Here is a 20,881-nt window from a genome sequence, read left to right as displayed (position 1 = left end):
ATGATATCCGACACATTCCGGGACAGCAAATTAGTGTAGTCGATCATGATATAGTTGTTATTATAATTTCCGACATATTTCGGAACAACATTTAATGATAACAACTGAATAACTCATCATAGGGAATTTAGTATCAAGATTTCTGGCACATTCTGGGACATCAACTTAATGTAGTCAATCTTGATAACAGATCAGGCTATTGTTAAAGTCGTCACCTTACAATAGCGATCTTACACTCACATGAAAGATCATCACCTTTCATGACACAACACATACATGCAATATTGCATCCAAGATATTCATGAATATTAAATCATATATGAACAATATTAATATTAGAAATTTCCATTATAATTTAGTCATACCAAGTTTACCTCTAAGGTATTCCACTTTCAATTTTGCAAGAGGTTTGGTGAATATGTCGGCACTTTGCTCTTCAGTGCTGATGTAGGTCAATTTGATGACATCTCTGTCTACCATATCTCTTATGTAATGGTATGGGATCTCTATATGCTTGGATCGATTATGAAAGACTGGATTTACAGAAAGTTTGATGCAGCTTTGATTATCACAATGAATCATAGTGGTGTCTAGTGGTTTCCCAAATAGTCCAACTAGCAATTTCCTTAACCACACTGCCTCACGTGCTCCCATGGAGGCAGCCATATATTCTGCTTCAGTGGAACTCTGAGCAACTGCTGACGATATTCTGCTAAACCAGGATATCATAGCTGATCCAAGACTAAAACAACACCCGATTGTACTCTTACGATCAATGGAACTACACCCAGTCGGAATCAAAATACCCTTGGAGTTGTATCTCTACATTTTTGTACTTCAGGCCCAATCCAATAGTGCCACGCAAGTATCTCAGAATGTGCTTAGCTGCCATTAGGTGAATCTTCTTAGGTTCGCACATGAAATGGCTTAACAGATTGGTAGCGTAACAAATATCAAGGCGGGTGTTTACTAGGTACATAAGAGAACCAATGATTTGTCTATAATATGTAGGATCCGTAGGTTCTAAATTTGCTGCTTCACTTTTGAGCTTATGAAGGTTTGTTTCCATTGGAATAGAGAGAGGTTTACAATCTATCATACCAAATCTGGTCAGAATATCAGTGGTATATTTTCCTTGATTTAGGAAAATATAATTCTCTTTTTGCCATACTTCTAGGCCCAGAAAGTAGTGCAGTAGGCCTAGATCTTTCATATCGAATTCAGACACAAGATCTTGTTTGCTTTTTTCAATGAGGTGATCTTCTCCTGTAATCAACAAGTCATCAACATAGAGAACAAGTATTAACATGTCACCATCCAATATTTTGAAGTATATGTTGGAATCTGCTTCATTTTTGGAGTATCCTAGTTTGGAGAGATAACTATCTATTCTTCCATACCATGCCCTGGGAGTTTGCTTAAGGCCGTAAAGGGCTTTTTTTAGTCTACACACATAGAGGTTACTATCCTGTGTAGCAAAACCTTCAAGTTGTTCTATGTATACTTCTTCCTCAATAATACCATTCAAAAAAGCGGTCTTTACGTCCATTTGGTGTATTTTCCACTTTTTGGAAGCTGCGATGGCAATGATTGTTCTTACGGAAGTATATCGGGCAACTGGAGCAAATGTCTCTTCGTAATCAATTCCAGCCTTTTGAGAGAACCCCCTGGCAACGAATCTGGCTTTGTGTTTTTCAATACTACCATCTGGTGCATATTTGATTTTGAATAACCACTTTGATGAGACAACTAATTTGTCTTTTGGTCTAGATACAATATCCCAGACATCATTCTTTAGTATAGATTGGTATTCCTCAATCATTGCATCTTTCCAAGCTTGACATGTTAAGGCTTCTTTAATATTTGATGGTTCAGATTTTGTAAGTTCGGTCAGGAGTGCAACATAGCATGACTGACTTCTTGTTTTCTTATTCTCTTTGAAGATTTCATCAGGTTCCACATTATTGTCTTCAATCATCTTTCTTGCCCATAGTGGTCTTTTCTTGTTGTTAGGATTTTCAGCATTCGCGAAATTAGGTGATTGAAGTTCATGATTTTCTATGCTATTCTCCCTCTGATTCTCAACTGTAAGATTTTCATCTGATTTTGTGGTTTGATCATCTTCTGTACTTAGACAAAGTTTATAAGCAGCATCTTCTTCAAATTTGACATCTCTACTGATTTCAATAGATCTTCGCCCTGGAATATAGACTCTATATCCTTTAGTGGTTTCACTGTAGCCAACAAATATGCCTTTCTTCCTGGAGGGTTCTAGTTTGGTTCTCTTTTCTTTAGGAACGTGAACATATACGTGACAACCAAAGATTCTTAGATGGCTTAAATCTGGTTTATTTCCTATAAAGGCTTCTTCAGGTGTTATATTCTCTAGGATTGAATGAGGACATCTGTTTTGAATATTCACAGCTGTATTTGAGGCTTCAGCCCAAAATGAGATATGTAGATTTTGATCATGCATCATATTTTTAGCGGCTTCGATGATGGTTCTGTTTTTTCTTTCTGCAACTCCATTCTGTTGAGGATTATAAGGTACGGTACACTCCCTCTTAATCCCAACAGAGATGCAGAATTCTTTAAAAATTTTAAAGATGTATTCACCCCCATTATCTGATCTTAGGGTTTTTATTTTCTTTCCAGTTTGATTTTCCACTAAGGCTTTAATTTCTTTGAATTTTGATAACACTTCATTTGATTCCTTGAGTTTTATGAAATCGATCCAAGTTTTCCTAGAGTAGTCATCAACAAATATCACTTAATACAAGAAACCCCCTAGTGATGGTAATGACATTGGGCCACAAAAATCAGTGTGGACAAGTTCTAGTACAACTTTGGATTTGTGATCACTTGAGGGAAAGGACCTTTTTGAGTTCTTCCCTAGAGCACATCCTTTACAAGTTCCAACATGATCAGATTTTAGATTTGGTAATCCTTTGGTAATCTTTCCTATAGAGGGTACTGCACTAAATCGAAGATGTCCTAATCTTCTATGCCAGATTTCATTAGAGTTAGATACTTCAAGATTTAGAGCTTGTTTTTGAATATTACATAATTTGTATAAACTACCATCTCTAGATCCTATGGGAATAGCATTCTTTATATTCGAATTTTTAGGCCAAAGTAGAACTTTATCTTCATGGAAGGTGACACGATATCCTTGATCAGCTAGTCCTGAAATGGAGACCAAATTTCTTTTGATACCTAGTACAAAAAGAACATCCTTCAATTGTAGTGAAACTCCTGTTCTTAATTGAATTGAGCAGGTCCCAATTCCTTTCACAGGATAGGTAGAATTGTCTCCTATTGTAACTTCTTCAGTTGAATGGCCTTCAAAGGTTTCGAATTGATCTGTGAATCCGGTTATGCGTCGAGAGGCTCCACTGTCGATTATCCACATATGTTTGTTTGAGTTTAGTTCACTTGATAAGGCTAAGAAATATAGAGGATTCTCTACTTCCTTGACTTCGGCTATGGTTGCTTGAGCTTTCTTCCTTTCAGGACAAAATCTGTGAGTGTGTCCAAATTTATCACACTTGTAGCATTGAATCTTGGAGAAGTCTCTACTTTTGTGGTTATTTCCTCTCTTCCGTTTGAACTTCCTTTTCTTCCCTTTGTTGCTTGTGTTAGCATGTAGTGCTTGAATTTCTCCCTCTTTGTTTGGACCCAATCCTCTTGTGATTAGCCGAGATTCTTCTTGAGTGCAATCATTCTTGAGTTGATCGAATTTTGGTAGTGTCGGACGAGCACTAATGCCTTGAATAAAGGATTCCCAACTAGATGGTAATCCTTTAAGTGCTATTAGAGATAGCTCCAAGTCATCTACATTATTTCCAATAGTTGATAATTGGTCTTTTAACTCTAAAATCCTCATGAAATAGGATGTAATTGATTCTCCTTTGTTCTTGGAGATATGCATTAATTGTTGCTTTAAGGTGAGCAATCTGCTTGCATTATTTATTTCATATGAGTTTGAAAAGGTCTTGAAAATATCATAAGCTGTAGTAAGTTTTGAGATGGTTGGAAGAATGTGATCTTTAACAGCGTTGATTATGATTTTCTTAGCCTTGTTGTTATGTCTTTTCCAGGTTGTTTTATGTGGCTCGTGTTCGGGCATCTTAGTGTCTTGTTCTATGTATGCATCTAATTCGAGTTCTTGAAGAATTGTTGTTATTCGAATTCTCCATGAGACGAAGTTGGATGCTCCTTCAAGTCTATCCTCCACTCTAACACTGTTCACCATGATTGCTTTCCTTCGATTTTGAATGCAAGTTTGAAAGGAGTTGTCTTTATTTATTTCTCTACCAACTTGGCTCTGATACCATGTTAAGGAATTAGATCAGAGATAGAGAAGATAACAGACTTACTATATATTAACAGGGATGGACTTTAACAGAAATTACTGCAATGAAAATTGTTCTCCTCGATTTATACCTAAGTATAAATCTGTAACATTAATCCTTTATTTAATGTCAACAGTTTCTAGGTTGTTTGATTGCCACGGTGATTGATCAACATGCCGATACTGTCGATATTCTTTGGATATGTATAGGGAGACGAAGAGCCATGCCCACGTAGGGGCTCGAATTCTACGTGGCTTTATGCCACGTAGAGTCATGACCCTACGGGGACATGACCCTCTGTCTCCCACCCATTGCATCGGTTGACTTTAACTAATGCAGCCCGATAGTTATCGAGAGTATATCGATCATGTCATTTAATATCTATGTTTTATTAAATATGCACATCTTTATATATATCAATGTATATATATATATTGATTTTATTCAATCTGATGGAAGCTATACACTTAACATAATCTCTTAGTTGTAGTTTTTCTTTTGACAAGTTACATGTAAAAACTTTTTGTAAATTGCAAGTCAAGTCTTTACTTACACTGTTGTAATTACATGTAAGGGAACTACAAGTTGTGTTCAATTAGAACTGTAGTTGAAATAAGTCATAGTTAGTTATTGAATAAGTCTTGGTGGTTGAGAGAATCTCTCAAGTTAGTTAGGAACCTCCAACCTTTTTCTCAAGACTCCTCTTCTATAAATACCTGAGGGGTCTATTGTAATCTTTATCTTTTAGAAAGCAAGCAAAAACTCTTCCAAATTTACAGCAAAGAAGTCTTTGAGCTTTCATGTGTGAATTCAAGAATTGAAAGAAATACAAGAAAATTGCTCAAGCTTTGAGTCTTTGTGCTACATTCTTGAGCTTGTGTTCTATATTATCTTTCTTGCAAATGTTTCTTTAAGAGCTTAATCGAATTTGATTTGCAGTCTTTGTGCTGCAAGTATTGGAGGTTAATATAAATTAAAATAAATATTCTTTTGAGAGGAGCTATAAGACTTTGTGCTTGCACTTGTTCTTAAGAGAGTTTAGAAGCAGATTTTGTAAGAAATAGCTGTCTTTGAGCTTGTACTAGTTCTTAATGTTTTACGTAGAAAAGAATAAGATATTTCACTCTTTGAGTTGTTATAATTTGTTCTTGATAGCGTTAGTATAGAAAAGGGTAGATAGGACTTCACATATTTAAGACTTTGAGCTTGATATTGTTGTCCCGTCCCGAAGGAAGTGATGGAAGTCTTTGAGCTTTGAGGAAACTTCATTTCCTTTCTCTCATTTCATTTCACAAGTTGTTATTGCTGTTTTATATTAAATTGCTATCACTTTTCTGTGAAGAGAAAAGGATATTGCCTTTCTTGAAAGAAGAAGAAAGACTGTTGTCCCATCCTATTTTAATTTTAAGTTGTAAATAGATAGGGGGAGCCTTCCCTTAATTAGGAGAGTTTTACTTACACACTGTGGTTGAACCCACAATTTTGTATATTTCCCCAAGTGTACAATATTTTCAACCAATAGCTTTTGGCGACTCTGCTGGGGATCAAACGCATTCGGAAGCCTCACACTTTCATTTGAAGTCTAGTGTCTTGCTGATTTTTCAGAATTTTATCACTTTGGTTTTTCAGATTTCTCTAAGCTGGAAGGTTTGCGTGTTTATATTCGTCGTAGGAAGGGTGAAAGTTCTCAGGAAATATCTCCTGCTGAACGAGCTAGATTCCATTTGCTTACTAGTACATCCTCCCTTACACAAACCACAAGTTACCCTCCGTCAAGGAAAAAGAAGTCTATCCCAAGTGAAAATTCTCCTTTCTTTTTCAAACCTTTGATATCTTCATCATCTAGTATGGCTAATCCTCCTCCACCTCCTCCTCCCGGTCCGTAGGGAGCAGCTTTTGGTCCTTTAGCCTTAACCCCACCTCTTCATCCACTTCCACAAGGTTCCCGAAAAAATCTTCCCAAGTTCTATGGAAATGGAAAACAACATCCCGATGAGCATGTCAAATCTTTCTATATGGCATGTGGTGTTCTTGGAGTAGAACATCAAGATGTTGTTGTTCGCTTGTTCGTAGAAACTCTTCAAGGTATTGCAGCCGATTGGTTTTTCAATCTTGCTGCTGGTTCGATCATTTCTTGGAACTCATTGAGAGACAAGTTTGAGGAACGTTTCAAGCCCGCAGAAGATGAACACGCCTTGCTGGCCCAATTGACCCAAATGAAGAAAGATACCCATGAAGGCATGCGGGAATTCATTGCTAAGTTCAACAAATAAGCAAATAGAATTCCTATCAATTCACAACCTACTCCTGAGAATCTCAAGTGCTTTTTCATCAATACTCAGTTGCCGGAGGTCAGTTTCTTCTTAAGGCGAGCATCTCCCACTGATTTAGTTGTTGCTCAATCAATGGCTACTGAAATTGAGGACGATTTGATCCTAGCTGGTAAAATCAAAAGAGATTTTAATTGGTCCAAAGGAGGTTCACATATGGAGAGTTCATCTTCTGGTTCTACCGACCCAATGGTGCAGAAATTAGCAAATGAACTTCTTGCTTTAAAGAAGCAAGTATCTCAGAATTCCTATCCTATGCCATACAAGGATATCCCAAGACGGACGTATCCTAATGCTGCTGCCAGTTATGCTGCTAAGAATCAACCCAAGCTACCTCCTCCTCCTGAGAGGCTTGCGCTTGAACCACCTCCTTCAAAGGCAGCAATTGGTTATTATGAGACAGATCAAAATGAGTCTTCTTATTTTGATTATCAGTCTGATGATGTTGCTCTTCCTCAACAAGAAGAAGATGTAACTGGCGACTCTACTATACGCTATATGCACTATGTTGACTATGTTGCTGCTGAAAAGACTCATAGTCAAGCATTTGCCATGATGACAAGATCCCAGACTCGGTGTCATGTCCCCTCCATGATCGTTATATATATCCTAAATAAATCAATTATAATTATTATTAATTAATATAATAATTACCAACGAATGATTATTTGAAATTTATTTGTTTATTACATATTACTATTTAATTAATATTTATTACTAATAATATTCTTGAAATACTCAAATTAAAAAAAAAATTATTATGTTATAAACATTAATATAATATTACAACATGCACAGTTTACAGTCAGCAATGACAGCATGTTTACAGTTTACAGTATATTCTATTTTGACCTCACACCATTTTTAGACTTGGTAAAGGTGGCTGATTAGAAACGACGTCTTACTAATAAACTAATACAAGTCTTAATGACTTGTTCAAACGTAAATCTTTGACCAAACACCACATATGAAAAGTGAGATTCAAAATGAATAATGTGTTTTGACGTTAAAAGGAAGACAAAACGATGTTCTAAACAAACAATTAATTATAGGCAGCGATTCATTAAAGATAGCGACTCACTAAAAAGGTGTGTTATTATCCTTCACCAAGCATGGGTTAATGAAGAGAGGTGATTCTCAAATAGAATGGGATGGTGTTTTTATTTATAGAAACAAACTTATGTGCAAACGGTATTATAAACTAGGAGTTGCGATTCACTTTTAAATAATGTAGTTTGTTTATTAAAACAAATATATATCAAAAGTCACGTCTTTCTTAGGAGACACAATCCTTGTAAAAGGACATATGAAAGATATAAAGTGGCATGTAATGGAGGGGTGTGGGGAGAATGGAGGGAAGTAATTCTGAAATTATTTTTCAGATAGATTGAACAAATTGAAAGGGGGAATAAAGAGCAGATTGAAAGGGGAGGGGAGCACAATGATGTTCTTATGTAGAATTTTAATAATTATATAAATATTAACAATAGTATAATATTTTTTTGGAAACCACTCTGCAGTAATATATAATAAATCATATAATAAGTAATTTATTAATAGCTAATACTAATACACTAGAAATCAGTAAAGAACAAACTGTAGACTAAGTGAAGAACTTGTTTCATATTTATATGAAGAGTTTATGACAGACTTGTGAGAAGTCAGTGATTTAGTTTACAATACATTTAAGAGGAAAAATAATGAAATAAGGAAATAAGGAAAGACAAAGGCCTCTATTATTGTATTGTTTGGAACTCACATTCAGGTTCCAAACCAAATTAAGTGGATTTTAGTGTCTCTCTATTGTAATCACTATATATTAAAATTGTGATTCTAGGACAAAATATTAGAGGGTCCCATTAGGGGACATTACACTCGGTTGGCTCAACAAGATGAAGCCGCGAAAGTTGCAAGTGATTCTCAATCACCTGTTACTATCGCTAAAAGAGGAACACCGTTGCTCTATATTCCAAAGGATGTAGCAAAAAGTCAAGTAACAATAATCCTTCTTTTGTTTCTTCCGTTGATCCCAAGCCCAGTATGCCTAACCCCAAACCACAATCGGACAATGTTCATCCCTCCCTAACTGGTTCGTTTCAAGCTTTTAATATTATTGATCATGCTAGGAAGACCAAGATTCAAATGTCTGAAGTTGAATATTTACAAACTAATCCTGATCAATTTGATAGACTAGCTGATTTTGTTAAAAGTAAGGAAACTCGTCCTATACTTGAAAATACTACCCCTCAAGAACCCAAGAATTTGCCCAATCATTTGGTATCCATTCCATCAACTACTCCAGGAAAGATAGAACCCTTATATATTTCCCTGTCTTACAATTGAGCAATTGTGTCTTGGATTCTGGTGCTTCTGATAATGTCATACTTGCTAAGATTGCTCAAGCTTTGGGGCTGACCTTGACCAAGACTTTTGGTCATTGCTATTCCATGGAAAACAAACAAGTGCCTCTTATTGGGCAAATCAAGGATGCTCAATTTGCATTTGCAGCTTTCCCGGATAATAAAGTAAAGATGACTGTTTTGGTAGCCGACGTTCCTACATCATATGGAATGTTACTTGGCCGTAATTTTTGCAAGGATGTTGGAGGAGAACTCAACATGGATATGACCGAAGCAAGGATACCTGTCAAAGGTATTGTGCAGAAGTTAGTTCCCGAAAGAGAAACCAAGTACACGGTTGTCAAGTCTAATAATCCCCATGCTCAGATTCTTTTTGAATCTTCGGGTTTTGGGTATTATTATCTTCATATAGATGAAATCTCGGAGTTCGCTGAAGATTGCCTTCTACCAGCTCCGACATTTCACTACTTTTAGCAAATGGAAAATTTGCTGATATTGAGCAAGACCAAGCATCGGAAGATGGATCTTCAAGTTCATATATCATGGTTGAAGAAGCTTCATCTCGTTGCTGATGAAAATGATCCACTATCTACTCAACAAGAAGAGAGTTCATCTTCTCCTATGGAAGAAGATGACAACTTTTCTTTTCATAATGCATCCATTTTGGATGAAGGTAGCACTAGTCGTTCTAATGAAAATGACAGTTCAAATGATGTGTGGATTCTTGAGTTTGATGGTAGCTGCGCTACAAATGGATCCGGAGCTAGCGTAGTTCTCATATCTCCCAAGGGAGAGATCTTCCCTTATTCTTTTAAATTGCAATTCGCTAATACTAACAATACGGCTGAATATGAGTCACTTTTGTTAGGAATAAGCGTTGCATTGAAAAGAGGAATTAGAAATCTTCAAGCCCAGGGTGATGAAGAATTAGTAGTTTGTCAAGTAAGGAGTATATATCAAACAAGAAATGATAGACTCAAGCATTACTGTAATTTGGTATGGGAAAATATTGAAGATTTTGATGCTTTTAGCATCTCAGTTGTGCCTCGTGAGTACAATGACAGGGCTGATTCCCTTGTTGGTTCCCCATCTTGACTTTGTTCAAGATAAATACATTATTGAATTAATTTGCAGACCCAGTGTGCCTGACAATTGGGATCATTGGCAGATTTTCAATGATGATAAGCAGATTAATAACTTCCTGCAAGCAGAAGATGGTTTCAACAACCTATACTTCGAAGGGAGTAATTCTCCTTCCTCTTCGTCATCAGATTCAATGTCTGAAACATCATCCGAATCGGATGAAAATTTTCTTCAACTGAAAGGAAATAAAATTCCCATGGGATTGGTTTCTCTTGAAAAACTTTTCGATCAACATGATCGTTATATCAAGAGACGACAACAAGAAAGTGTTGATTCTCCTATGGGATATGAGAAGTATAATATTGGCTCAGATGAAGACCTAAAATTTGTCAATATTGGCAATAACTGCACTTCGGATGAAAGAGATCAGCTTTTGCACCAATACGGTGATGTCTTGGCATATTCATACGATGATCTTAAATCTTTTCAACCCAAGGAGGTGCAGCATGACATTCCCCTCAAGCTTGGTGTAGTACCCTTTAGACAAGAGCAGCGCTAGTATAATCCAAAAATCTCAGGTACCATTCTTTCTGAGATTCAAAAAATGCTTGATGCTCGGATTATCTTTCCCATCCATCATTCAATGTGGTTGGCAAATATAGTTCCGGTACGTAAGAAGAATGGAGAAATACGTATCTGTGTTGATTTCAAAAATCTTAACCAATTGTCACTAAAGGATAACTATCCATTGCCAATCATGGATCAAGTTTTGCAAACAGTGACAAGATCTGAAATGCTATCTATGTTGGATGGATTTTCAGGATATAATCAAATTGAGGTTAGTGAATCTGATCAACATAAGATTGCATTCACTACTCCATGGGGTACGTTTGCCTACCGTAGAATACCTTTTGGGTTGATCAATGCAGGAGCTACTTTCCAACAAGCTATGGACTTGGTCTTGCATAGTATTGTGGGAAGATATATTGTAGTGTATCTTGATGATCTTACTGTTTTTTCCAAAGACCGTGAGAATCATCTTTTTCACCTAAAAGATGTACTTAAAAGATGTCGCAAGCATGGCATCTCTCTTAATCCCAAGAAGTTGGTTTTTGGGGTGACCGAGGGAAAACTTCTTGGTCATATTGTTTCCAAGGAAGGGATCAAAATTGATCCTGAAAGGGTTAAAACTATCCAAACTATTCCTTTGCCATCCAGTAAGACCGATGTTCATTCCTTCTTTGGTAAGGTAAATTTTCAGTGAAGATTCATTCCTAACTTTGCAGAGAAGACACGTCATATCGTGGATATGATGAAAGGAAAGACCGTTTTCCGCTGGAATCCAGAAGGAAAAGATGCATTCAATGAAATCAAGGATGCAATTGCTCACGTGCCTGTGTTGGGATGTCCCAACTACACCAAGGAGTTTATCATGTATAGTTATGCTTTCGAGCATACTATGTCTGCTATTCTAATGCAGAAGAATTCAGAGGAGATTGAATCTCCTATTGCTTTCATGAGTTGTCCTCTAAAATCCCATGAACTCAAGTATTCCTCTATTGAGAAGAATGCCTATGCTGTTGTTAAAGCAGTCAAGAATTTCCTTTTTTACATTTTGAATTCTCATATTGTTGTGTTAATTTCCGTTTTTACATTTTGAATTCTCATATTGTTGTGTTAGTTTCCGATACATCAGTCAAGTCTATCTTGACAAAATAGGAGTTTGGCACAAAAAGAGGGAATTGGATTGCCAAAATCCAAGAGTACGATTTGGAAATTAGGCCTACAAAGCTTGTTCGTGGTAGAGGACTTTGCCAGCTCATGGCAGAAGGGATTCCTGAGGAGCGAGAATTGGATGATTCTGAAGATCTTCCCAAGGTATTGTTTGTCAATACTACTGATGAATGGTATCTAATATAGCATTTTTCTTGACTTATGGTGAATGTCCACAACATTTGTCATTTAAGGAAAAGAGGAGTATCAAGCTGAAAGCTGCGAACTTTGTATTATGGGATACTAGTTTGTACAAAAGAGCAATTGATGGTACTTTCCTCCGTTGTGTTGACAAAGCACAACAAGCCAAATTGCTAGAATCTTTCCATGATAAAGCTTGTGGTGGTCATTTTTCCGCACCAGTGACTGCTCACAAAATTTTGAGAGCTAAGTATTATTGACCTACGCTCTTTCAAGATGCTTTTAGATGGGTGCGTAAATGTATACTTTGTCAGCAGTTTGTGGGCAAACAAAAACTTGCAACGTTACCATTGAAACCAGTGATTGTTGAAGAGCCTTTCCCGCAAAGGGGTATTGATTTCATTGGTGTGATCAATCCTTCTTCAAGTGCAGGTCATTCATATGTTCTTACTGCTACAGACTACTTCACCAAGTGGGTGGAAGCAATACTGGTAAAGAACGCTACTTCTGAAATAGTATGCAGATTTCTCAAGGAGAATATTATTTCTAGATTTGGTGTTCCACACAAGATTGTGACTACTAATGCAGCCACATTTTCTTCCTCTGAAATTACACAATTTTGCTTTGAATGTGGTATTTTGTTAACTCATTCATTCGATTATTACCCCCAAGGTAATGGTCAGGCGGAATCAAGTAACAAGAATTTGATTTACATTATTCGCAAACTTGTGGAAGAGAACCAAAGGTCTTGGCATAAGGCTCTTTATGATGCTTTATGGGCAGGCATAATTACACCCAAAAGGGCTATTGGTATGTCACCATTTCAGCTTCTTTATGGGATTAATGTAGAAATACCCATCACTTTGGAACTTCCTGCTCTTAAATTGGCTAAAGCAATTGAAGATCAAACTTTTGAGAATGCTTTAGACAAGAGGATCGTGTACCTTTCTCAGCTGGAAGAACAAAGAACACAAGTGGTGGACTAGATTGCTCAGCACCAACAAGTTAAAGTCCTTTTTGACAAAAAAGAAAAGCAAAGAGGATTCCAAGTGGGTGATCGTGTGTTACTTTGGGATAAGCAAACAGAACCGAAAGGTTTACATGGAAAATTTGACCCTCTTTGGCGAGGACCCTTCACTATTCACCGTATTGCTGGAGAAGATAGTTTTATCTTGGCTAATCATGATGGTACACCATTTGCGCTGCCCTATAATGGCCAGCATTTGAAGCATTACTTTGAATGAAAGTTCGAGGTAACTTCTTGTAAATAATGTCTATATCTTTTTCTTTTGCTTTTTGTCTTTTTGTTTGTTTGTTTTCACGTTGATTGACTTTGTGCCTTAATGGATAAGAGGAAGACACTTAGAGATCTGGTTTCTTTTCTTTCACAATCTTGAAGGATAAATGAAAGAATTCCCTAGTCAAAGCCAGTTGTTGTCCTCATTTTTGTTTTCAAAAATGATGGACCATTACATAAAAATTGTCAGAAAATGAAAATTTTACTCTACGGCATGCTCCCCGAGCCCGAATTTTGCTTCGCCCTTGGACTGGCTTAATCCTCAGTCCATCCTCGAACCACGTTTCAAATTTCATCGCATTCTGGGTTCGTTTGCTATGTCTTTCCTTCAATTTCAGATTTTTTCTCCCTGACTGCAGGTAAGAAACTTTCCTTGAATTGCAAGTTTTAATCTTTTCCTTTATTTTAGTCTTTGTAGGGAAATTCTTAGCTAATTACAAGTGCACTTTATGAAAAACGAACTTGTAACTTACTTTTTATTTCCCCCTTGATGTTTTTTGGCTTTTTAAGTCATAATAGGGATTTTTTGGATAAGTTACAAGTTAATTTTAAATTGCATATTTAAAAAGTCACTTGTAATTCTTTTGTAAAGTTCCTATTTTGGTCTTTTTACTTGTAATGGGGATTTTATTCCCCTATTACATGTGTTAAGTTATTAAAACTTGTTGAAGGGATTTTATTTTCCCCTTTACAAGTTATTATAACTTGTATTTCTCTCTCTAAAACCCGATTTTGCTTAGAATGGATAAAAGTGACATTTTAAAACTTGCAATTGAGTCTTAAAAACCCGATTTGCTCCATAAAGAGAAAATAGAGGCATTTTAAACTTGCTAAAGGGCTTTTAAAACCCAATTTCGCCTTGTGGAGAGAAAAGTGAAATTTTAAACTTGTAATATGAAAATAGAAACCCGATTTTCACTATTACATGCAAAATCGAACTTGTTGCTCTTTTCCAAAAACCCGACCAGGTAAGAAGGCGATTTTGTTGAAGATTTCAAGTAAATTTTGTGGAGATTTTTGGGAAGAAGAGGCATTTTGGATTCTCACACTATTTTCATGCATGTTCAAACTCTTTCCACGCCATTTGGTAGGTTCATTTGCTGGTTTGAAGGCAAGTTTACAGCAAACACGTGTTTGGTAAATACCACGTTTTGGTGGATTCAAGTGCCACAAATCTCTTCTTCCCTAAGTCGTTTTGGCTTCCTTCACCTAGGCGTTGAGGTTAAAGGAAGATTTAACCGGTTCTTGTGCCATTATACTTGCATTTTGTGCCATGTTTTTGTTGCTAAAGACGTTTTTCAAAATCATGGCTAGGGTTTTCAAGTTTGTTTGGTTGCTTACATAAGGGATTGTCTTCTTCTTTCAAAGATTGTTTCATCCTTTGAAGAAGAATTTTGGATTGAAGCAAGGTATGATTTCTTTTCTTCTTGTTTCATTTTCTTGTTTTCTTGTTTTCTTGTTTTCCATTCTAGTTGTAAATTTGTGTATATGTCGGTTTTGCTCCAAAATCGGTTTTGTGAGAGAGATTTTCCCCTTTGCAAGACAATTTGTAAATTGCATTATTCTTCCCCATTTTCCCTCTTTACTTGTATTCGGGATTTTTAATCCCGATTACAAGTTGGATGAAAATAATTGATCTTCGCTTATGGTTATAAGAATTTAACTATCTTTTGTTGAAATTCCAAGTTGCAAAGATGAAAAACACCCATTCTTCCAAAATCGTGTTTTTGGAACCGGATTGCATGTTGAAAGTTCTTCTCATTCTCTTGAAAATGACATTCCCAAAATCTTCCCATTTTTATCCATTCATATTGCATATATCCATACTTTCCGTTCACGTCATTTCCCACAAGTCTAAATCTCATTTTTCACTCATTTCTCCATTTTCCATTTTACAAGTATACTTGCATTTGGGTTTTAAAAATTTGATTGCATGTTCGTTCTTCCCCACTTGTATACTTTTAAAACTCTCCCCAAGATCCTCAATTGGTCAAAGTCAAGTTTCCAGCATTGTCATCTTTCTCTCACAATGTTGTGAAGTGCATGGCCTGGAGTTCTTCCCATTTGAAAAAGGAAAAATGTTAGTTGCAGCTGATTATGATGTTGCCTTAACACTTTTAAGTCTTCATCGCAGTATACCAAGTTGTCCTTCAATGTCAGATTTACCATCCTCTCCTATTCCGAAGAAGATGAAGTATAAATATGACAAGTACCAGAATGAAGTTTCACCTTCGCAAGTTTCCTCTCCTTTAGATCACATCAAGAACACAAATATAGGGCATGTGGACATGTCAGAATTCATTAAGAAAGTGGAGGATCCGCAGGATAGTAATATGCAGCGGCTGTTGGATAGCCACATCCATCATGCATCTTCTTTTCCAGTGGCTGCCCTAGAACTTGAATTTGTTCTCGCTTGCGCCCATCACTTTGACAAGGAGACGAGAACCATTAGAAATGATGATGGTGAGGCAATAATCCGCCTTGATGCAGATACTATTGAGAAAGTCTTCAAAATACCACCAACACTTGTCTATATGGAAATTTCAAAGGATAGTGCAGCTGAGTACTATGTCAAGAGGGAAAAGGACTGCAAACGTCATATTAACAAATGGATTCATGAGCCACAAGCCGCCTTCACGAGATGGGCTAAGTTGTACCGTTGTGACTTTAAGTGGGAAATTGGAGACATCATTACTCTCATCAGCAAGATGATGGGTCTTGAACACTAATGTTTTTGAGCCCTGCATGTATCAGTTTACCATGTTCATAAGGCAATCCCATCATATATCATGGGGAGAGATTATCAGTGATGCTTTGTGCGAGCAACTTGCAATGGTCCCTACTACCATGACTTTCTACATGAATTCATACTTAGTGTATTTGGCAGCGTCACTCAGACATTTCCCTGGTCTTTCTACCAAGGGTGATCGCTCGCTTATACCTGTGTGGGAATATTATGATCAGCTGCCTCTGAGACCTAGCAGATTACATTTCAGAAGGGTTCAAGATGCATAATTTGGTTACTTCATGTGCCAGTTTGACAAGACTCTAAAGAACAGAAGGGTGTCAGATGAAGCATGGGAGAGAGTCCATGAGTATGGGTGCTTGTTTCTTCAATTCCCAACTTTCACTTATGTGAGTCGAATGCTACAATGGGCAGCCATACATGCTTCCTAGATACCCAACTGATAAGATCATTCTTATGGAGTTGGGAAGACAGATCATGGCAATGCACGCTCATCAATCTGTCAGACATAAGGTCGGAATGGGGATTTCTACAACAAACCCATTGAAGATTGGCCAATATTCTCTTGTCACATTCGTCAAAGCCAAAGCTATGGAGACTGAGATGCAGGAGATTAAACTCAAAAGGTTTAAATCAAAGGCAGATTTTGACTACCGGGGTATGAAGGAAAAGATCAAAAAGTCCTTCGTGCATGTGCATCATATTGAGGATATTTGGGTAAATCTCCGTACAAAAATGGAGGTTCTCAAGATGGATAACTGCAGGCTTACTGTTGAGCAGGTTATTCATCGGAACCTGGTGGACACTCTGCAAGGAATGATTGATGATGGGAATGTGCTCGATCCAAAGTATGTCTCACAAAGGGTTAAGGAAGCCCCACTTCCTTTAATCCAATGGTCACGTAAAGAATGCACTTCCATTCTTGAAAGATTTCAGCCTATCTTGGCTAACACCAACACTTGGCTCAGAGGTAATGGTGCTAGACTCATCAAGATTAAGGTTGGAAAAGAAGATGACTCTACGGGGCCTCTTGGACATAAGTCTGAGATTCAGATTGACAACAAGGAAGGTGCATCATCTTCAGGCACTAGGATCAAATTGCGGGTTAGTCGGGCAATAGTGCTTCCTCCTGAGGAGGCGACAGTTCATGGGAAAGGAAAGTCTTGACTTCACATTCATGTGATCGATCCTGATAATCCAGAAGAAGGACAGCAATCAGGTGATGCTCCTAAGTCACTAGCTTGGGACCCACCTCATGAGATTCCCTTCTTAGTTTCCATGGAGCTGCCTCTATCTCCTTCCGACATAATAGTGGAGGAGTCTCCTCAGAATGTCCTTCCTATTTCAGCAGTTGAGTCACCTCTTGATCATCAACAAGAGAGTTTGCGGGAAATTCCTGAGGATACTCCTGCATGTATCCATTTGTCAGAGATTGATACCTCTACTTCTGGCTTTGAAGAATTTATGAGGCAATCTTCATGTACTTTGGTTACTGAGAAAACCATGGTCGCCATCCAAATAGATACTCCTCCCAGGGTGACCACGGCTGTTCAAACAGAAACTGCTTCTCCTTCGCCTTCAGCAGCTACTAGAGGAGAACTAGTCGTTTTACCTCCATGGCTTAGTTCCTTTACCCCAAAGAGGAAGAAGCAGGAAATCTCTCTTGATGTCTTTGATTATCAGCAACTAAAGCAATCTAGGCCCAAGGTTGCTTAAAAAGCCAAGACAATCTCAAGAGTAACTGTTGCAGCAACAAGATGAAAGTGGCAGAAATTGTTGAGCCCCTTGCGGATAAGCCACGTGAGGAAATGCAAGTTGTTGATTACAGGGTTACAAGGATAGAATTGGGTAAACAAATGCATGCAGTGGTCAAACATGATGCCCAGCAATCCATAGCCTCACTAGTGAAGCGGTATGATGAACTTCTAGCAAAGAAAGACAAGCTAGAAGAGGAGAATAGGTAACTTGTTGCTGTTCATAAAATTACAAAACCTGTTGGTGAAGGGAGTAATCCTACAAGTTCTTCCGATTCACAAGAATCGATTCGAGGAGTTGAAACAGCTGCTCAGAAAGTACAAACATTGGATTCTTGGGTGGATCAACTTCATGATCTGTAATTATTCCTTCCAGGGTCATGTACTTGGAATTTGAAGAACTTCTAGAGACAAAGCCCTTGTTCTCAAATCCCTCATTGAGGAGATTGATGATGCAATGAGATTGCAAGTTGAAGTATTCCAAGGTGTTGTTTCCCACCGTGAGAAGGCCTCTTACAATATGATGAGTCAGAACGGAGAGTTGATACCAGAAGAAGTGCTTGTAGATTTACAGATGAAGATTCATAATGAGTGGACGAGCGAACAATTTTCAGCTGCCTCAATTCAGGTTTTGATGAAACATCAAATCTTTTTGCATGAAATCCAGTCCACTTTGGAGAAGAACGACTCTATGCTTCTTCAATGCCATGACACCATTGTGAAGACCATGGTTGTTGCCAAGAACACCCACGAACCGAATCCTACTGAGCTACGAATGATCATCCAAAAGTTCGAAGTATTCATGTCTTCACATGCTGCAGCTTAAGTGTTTTTCAACACTTAGTTGTAGTTTTCCAGAATTGTAATCTCTTAGTTGTAGTTTTTCTTTTGACAAGTTACACAGCCTGAGTTACAAACAATACAATCTCCTTCATCACTAACAAAAATGTGTGCCTATTTCTTCCATTTCCATCAAACAACATTTGGTATTAAAGCCTTCTTTATATGAACATTTGATTGCAACAATTATTTCATCTCTTTTTATATAGAAATGTAAGCCCAATTCTAACAGCTCAAAGATCAAAGCATTGAATCGGTCAAATGCACAGTAGATCGGCCACAGGATGAACAGTGGGTTGGAAACAAAGGTACAGGTGTAGGGTCAGCCATCTTTAAAAAATAAATTAGTACACTAGAATTTGCATTAAGGTGCAAGAGTGTTGACACTATAATTTCATAGGGCCTGGCATCAAACAAAACACATAAATCTTGTTATGCAATCTGAACTTTTCCATCAAAAAATCTAAATTTTTCCATTCAATAAAAAATTTGTATTCCAATATGAAAACACTCAATAGTTTTTGTTGCTTGCCACTGCAATGTGCAAAAAATCTATGATCTGTCCATTTAAACTTTGATTACAGTAAAAGTGCTCTAGTTGAGGGATTATTCAATCATGACTAATAAAAGAAATTGTTTTAGTTGAATCTTACAAATTCACCAAGCAAAATTATGTTTGCAGTCACAAGATACTGACAATATGCGAGTATCAGGACTATAAACAGATTGTTTTGGGAAAGATAACTTTATCCTCTACAAGCATTGACACTTTTGACAAGCATCACAAAGATATGCTCTTACTCAAACTTTTTGTCTGTGTTCATTTCATAATTGAAGCTCAAAAAATCACCTTTGTTGTTGTTTTATGGGAATTTTGTCTCTGTTCATCTCATAACTGAAGCTCAAAAAACCATCTTTGTTGTTGTTTTATGGGCAAGTCTACAAAATAATTATCAAGCATCACATAGAGTAATACATTGTATCTACAAAATATGTTATTCTTTACAAAGTTGTTTTAGAAATGAAGATATGATTGGCTTGGTGTTGAACAATCTGCCTCCTTACTATGAGGCGATTATTGAATCCTTGAGCCTATTTGACAAGAGTACAAAATTAACCTTTAGGCACATCAAGAAAGGCAACGAACATAGTTAGGGGATACATTTTTTGGATGTACAAAAAGTTCTTTTGTAACACAAGACAAAGGAAAAGGCAAAGCACATTCTGAAAAATGGCTTGCAAAATCTTCATCAAAATCCACAGTTCAGCCATGTCAAAAAGGAATGCCAGAAACAACAGTATAATTTGTATAATGAGAAGTCAAAAACTTATGCACATGTGGGGTTAATGCGTGTTCCCTAAGTCTTCTGAATCAATGACTTTTTGATAAGTGAAACAAATGAGAGAGAAGGAACATATCATGTTTTTCTTTCCTCAAGCATTCTCTAAAAAGTTGACTTCGATCTAAAACCAAAGATAAAATTTTGATAATATCAACCACATTTTGGCCAAAAAATCAAGTTCAGCCCCCCGCACCTAGGAACCTGGACTGCTTTTTAAAAGGTCTCAATTCCAAGCCAATACATGAACCAAGACAACTCAGGCATGTCAAAGACATACCTGAGCAGGGACACCCAATGTCTTGGTTGAACCCAGAGCAAGCCCATGTCCCCAGTGGCAGCAAAAATAAAAATAAAATAAACCACTTATGAAAACACAAAACAAATAAAATTGACAACCTAAAAACTAGTGGGAACTACCCTAAAACACAAAACAACACTAACAAGAAAAAACAAAAAAGAGAACAACTACTCTTATCTTTCACTCTATGTAGTCACATATTGCATATAGTTGTTATTGTTTTGTGTTTTGTTTTGTATGATTGTTCCCAAGCCATACCAAACCTAAATTAAAAGACTCGGGAAACCACCATACCTGATCTCTGAACCTGTGCCTGACCCAGCAACTTAGCTTTTTAGCCAAGAATTTTAATGCAGCTGTTATTAATATAGTAGTAATTTCCAGTAAAAACCAACACAAAACAGTCAATAGCAAAAACTACCGAAGAACTATGGCTTCATGACATGCAAATTTAATGTACTAAAGTAACTGATTGTTAGTAATCACAAAACCTCGTACAACCTGAGTTGGTCTAGTGGTGGAGAACTTGTGCTCTTGAAAGAGAGGCCATAAGTTCAAATC

General features: G+C 37.0%; 1 protein-coding gene across 2 annotated transcripts in view; it reads right to left on the bottom strand.

Annotated features, from left to right (window-relative positions):
* LOC131029739 (cleavage stimulation factor subunit 50) overlaps positions 1-20,881 on the bottom strand; it is a 190,871-nt gene that overhangs the window by 42,137 nt on the left and 127,853 nt on the right. The window lies entirely within an intron of this gene.

The sequence above is a fragment of the Cryptomeria japonica genome, chromosome 9, assembly GCF_030272615.1.
Source record: "Cryptomeria japonica chromosome 9, Sugi_1.0, whole genome shotgun sequence".
Taxonomy (NCBI): Eukaryota; Viridiplantae; Streptophyta; class Pinopsida; order Cupressales; family Cupressaceae; genus Cryptomeria; species Cryptomeria japonica.
This window is presented reverse-complemented; position numbering and strand designations above follow the sequence as displayed.